Here is a 4,918-nt window from a genome sequence, read left to right as displayed (position 1 = left end):
GACATTAAAACAGTTGCGGGAGTTCCTTGGAATCACCGGCTTTTGCCAACTATGGATCCCTAGATACAGTGAAATAGCCAGGCCCCTCTATACTCTAATCAAGGAAACCCAGAGGGCAAATACTCAGCTAGTAGAGTGGGAACTAGAGGCAGAAACAGTCTTCAAAATCTTAAAGCAGGCCCTAGTACAAGCTCCAGCTTTAAGCCTTCCCACAGGACAAAACTTCTCTTTATAAGTCACAGAGAGAGCAAGGATAGCTCTTGGAGTCCTTACTCAGACTCGTGGGACAACCCCACAACCAGTGGCATACCTAAGTAAGGAAATTGAGGTAGTAGCAAAAGGCTGGCCTCACTGTTTATGGGTAGTTGCGGCGGTGGCCGTCTTAGTGTCAGAGGCTATCAAAACAATACAAGGAAAGCATCTCTCTGTCTGGACTACTCATGATGTAAATGGCATGCTAGGTACCAAAGGAAGTTTATGGTTATCAGACAACCTCCTACTTAAATACCAGGCGCTACTCCTTGAGAGACTGGTGCTTCAAATACGCACATGCATGGCCCTCAACCCTGCCACTTTTCTCCCAGAGGATGGGGAACCAATCGAGCATGACTGCCACCAAATTATAGTTCAGACTTATGCTACCTGAGATGATCTCTTAGAAGTCCCCTTGGCTAATCCTGACCCTAACTTATATAGATGGAAGTTCATTTGTGGAGAACGGGATACGAAGGGCAGGTTATGCCATAGTTAGTGATGTAACTGTACTTGAAAGTAAGCCTCTTCCCCCAGGGACCAGTGCCCAGTTAGCAGAACTAGTGGCACTTACCTGAGCCTTAGAACTGGGAAAAAGGGAAAAAGAATAAATATGTATACAAATAGCAAGTATGCTTATCTAATCCTACATGCCCATGCTGCAATATGGAAATAAAGGGAGTTCCTAACCTCTGGGGAAACCCCCATTAACTACTACAAGGAAATTATGGAGTTATTGCACGTAGTGCAAAAACCCAAGGAGGTGGCAGTCTTACACTGCCAAAGCCAGCAAAATGGGAAAGAGAGGGGAGAACAGCAGCATGAGCAACTGGCAGAGGCAGCAGAAAGGAAAGAGACAGAAAGTCAGAGAAAGAGAGAGAGAGGAAGAAACAGAGAGACAAAAAGAAGGAGTCAGAAAGAGAGAAAGAGAGACAAAGAGGGAGTCAGAAAGAGAAATGAAGAAGTCAAAGAGAAAGAGAGATGGAAGTAGTAAAGAAAAAACAGTGTACCCTATTCCTTTAAAAGCCAGGGTAAAGTTAAAACCTATAATTGATAATTGAAGGCCTTCTCTGCAACTTTAAAACACTCCAATACCACCTTGTTGTCAGTGTAAACAAGGGTGTGGCCTGAAAGCACTGAGGCCACTGACAACCGGTAGCCTTCCTATCAAAAATTCTTAACCCAGCAGGTTTCCTAATGGGATCTAAATCTGAATGTCCCACCAGACAAAGGAGGAACTCCCTTCAGGACAGGACTATAGATGGTTCCTCCCAGGGGATTAAGGAAAAAGACACAATGGGTATTTAGTAAGTGATAAGGACAGTCTTGTAGAAGCAGAATTAGGAAAATTGCCTAATAATTGGTTTGCTCAAACATGGGAGCTGTTTGCACTCAGCCAAACTTTAAAGTACTTACAGAATCAGGAAAGAGCCATATACACCAATTTTAAGTTAATATGAACTAAACGAGCTCTTATTAATAGCAAAGAATAATTAAAATCCCAAACTTACAAGGTGTTCAACAAAAGTAAAGTTTGCTAAAAGTTAACAGTGTAACATGTGTTATCCTACTACCACACACTTTCTTTGTCAGACAGTTTGCAAGAGATAAGGAAATCTATCCTTACTCTACAATCCCAAATAGACTCTTTGGCAGCAGTGACTCTCCAAAACCACCAAGGCCTAGACCTCCTCGCTGCTGAGAAAGGAGGACTCTGTACCTTCTTAGCGGAAGAGTGTTGTTTTTACACTAACCAGTGAGGGATAGTATGAGATGCCGCCCGGCATTTACAGGAAAAGGCTTCTGAAATCAGGCAGCGCCTTTCAAATTCTTATACCCACCTCTGGAGTTGGGCAACGTGGCTTCTCCCCTTTCTAGGTCCCGTGGCAGCCATCTTGCTGTTACTTGCCTTTGAACCCTGTATTTTTAACCTCCTTGTTAAATTTGTTTCCTCTAGAATCGAGGCCATCAAGCTATAGATGGTCTTATAAATGGAACCCCAAATGAGTTCAACTAACAACTTCTACCGAGGACCCCTGGACCGACCTGCTGGTACTTTCACTGGCCTAGAGAGCTCCCAACTGGAGGACACTACAACTGCAGGGACCTTTCATAACCCCTGTCCAGCAGGAAGTAGCTAGGGTGGTCATCTGCCAAATTCCCAACAATAGTTGAGGTGTCCTGTTTAGAGGGGGGATTGAGAGGTGACAACATGCTAGCAGCCCTCGCTCGCTCTCAGTACCTCCTCGGCCTCGGTGTCTGTTCTGGCCGCACTGGAGGAGTCCTTCAGCCCACCACTGTGCTGTGGGGGCCCCTCTCTGGGGCTAGCTGAGGCCGGAGCTGGCTCCCTCTGCTCGCAGGGAGGTGTGGAGGGAGAGACGCGGGTGGGAGCTGGGGCTGCACGTGCACTCACGGGCCAGCGTGGGTTCTGGGTGGGCACGGGTTTGGTGGGCCCTGCACTCTTTGCGGCCGGCCGGTGCCTGCTGGGCTTGATCAGGGGACAAGCTCCCTCTGGGCTACCAGAGTGCCCAGCCTAGGTGATGCAAAGTCCCGTGGTAAGTGCCATTGAGAGGTAAAGCTGGCTGGGCTTCTGGGTCGGGTGAGGACTTGGAGAACTTTTGCGTCTAGCTAAAGGATTGTAAACACACCAATCAGCACTCTGTGTCTAGCTAAAGGATTGTAAATTCACCAATCAGCACTCTGTGTCAAGCCAAAGGTTTGTAAATGCACCAATCAGCTCTCTGTGTCTAGCTAATCTGGTAGGGACTTGGAGAACTTTTGCATCTAATGAAAGGATTGTAAACGCACCAATCAGCACCCTGTCAAAACGGACCAATCAGCTCTCTGTAAAATGGACCAATCAGCAGGATGTGGGTGGGGCTAGATAAGGGAATAAAAGCAGGCTGCCTGACCTAGCAGCAGCAAGCCTCTTGGGTCCCCTTCCACATTGTGGAACATGTGTTCGTTTGTTCTTTGCACTAAATCTTGATGCTGCTCACTCTTTGGGTCTGCCTTTATGAGCTGTAACACTCACTGCGAAGGTCTGCAGCTTCACTCCTGAACCAGCAAGAGCACGAACCGACCAGGAGAGATGAACAACTCCTGACAAAAGGAACGAACAACTCCAGATGTGCCACCTTTATGAGCTGTAACACTCACTGTGAGGGTCTGTGGCTTCATTCTTGAAGTCAGCGAAACCAAGAACCCACCAATTCCAGACACACCACCAGGCCCCTCCTCCAACTTTGAGGATTACAATGTGACATGATATTTGGGTGAGGTCACAGAGCCAAACTATATCACTCCTTAAACCTCAAATGCCTCCTCCTCTATTCACAAATATTATAGCCTCCTTTCTTCCCAGAGGCCTAGCAAGATTGCAGTCCACAGGCCCCCTTCGAAGTTAGATGTGGCAATGTTACTTATTTTGCCAATGATAATGTAGACCAAAGGTCATATACTTCCAGAGACAGGCTTTAAGAGCCAGAGTGCCACTTTTTTTTACAATCTTGGCAAAAGAGAGCAAAGAAAGCCTCCTAGCTCCCTGAGTGAGGTTAGAGCAAGCAGCATCCTCTAGCTGATCTACAATGGACACAGCATGAGAGAGAAATAAACCTTTGATGTGTTAAACTGCTGAGATACAGGAAATAAGGAGGTTGTTTGTTATTATAACATCCCAGTCTATACTTTACTTCCTAAATTGGTGAGAAAATAGAAGCAATCAGAAGATAACTTCTACAACCTCCCATGACTACATCTGTGACTGATTAGTCACCGTATACTCTGTCCTCCTCCAATAATTGAATTCTCCATAGTCCTATCTAAAGTCCGTCTTTTATCTTGTACACCAGATGGGAACTACTTTTCCTTACTCAAGGCTGACATTCAAACATTTCTCTCCTTTGTCTTTTATATAATGTTTCCCTTTCTACTAGATCCCCTTCATCAGTAAATAAACATACATAATATCTCCTGTTTTTAAAGAATCTCCAATAGTTAACAGCACCTCAACCCCATCTCCAGTGTGTTGTAATACTTGCTCCCATTCTCTTCAGAATTGTCTCACTAGGTTCTGCTTGTCCCACTACACTGAAAACTGCTTTTGTCGGGGTAACCAATAATACAGAATTTACTAAGTCTGGAAGTCAAATCTTGGTCCTGATCTGACATAACATTGACTTGGTTGACTGTATTTCTTCCTTCTTGAAATATTTTTGTACATGGCTTCCAAGACACAACTATCCTACCTACTAATCCTCTTCCTACCTCACTGGCTGCTCGCTTGATCTTCCAAAGTCTAAATGTTGGGGTTCAGGCCTTGGGTGTCTTTTCTCCTTCATTCACACCCTCTTGCCAGGTTACCTCATCCAATTTCATGGTTTTACATTGTCAACTGAAGAATAACGAGGTTCATAAATTTAGAAAGGAGAGCTTTATTTTTCACAAAGAAAAATAAAACTGAGTGTCCAGTATGTGCCAAGCAAGGTGTCTGCCACTGATGGAGCAATGCCCAAGCAGCGGACACCAAGGCCAGGAAGGGGAAGTCTGGACAGAAGGGTCTGAGAAAACCGTGAGAAAATGGAGGAGGGAGATGAGGAATACAAACAGGAGGAAGAAGAGGAGGGGGAGAAAAGATGAGGGGCAGGAGGAAGAAGGGGAGGAGAAA

This window comes from Trachypithecus francoisi, unplaced genomic scaffold (assembly GCF_009764315.1).
Source record: "Trachypithecus francoisi isolate TF-2019V2 unplaced genomic scaffold, Tfra_2.0 Lachesis_group15, whole genome shotgun sequence".
NCBI classification, from domain to species: Eukaryota; Metazoa; Chordata; class Mammalia; order Primates; family Cercopithecidae; genus Trachypithecus; species Trachypithecus francoisi.
This window is presented reverse-complemented; position numbering follows the sequence as displayed.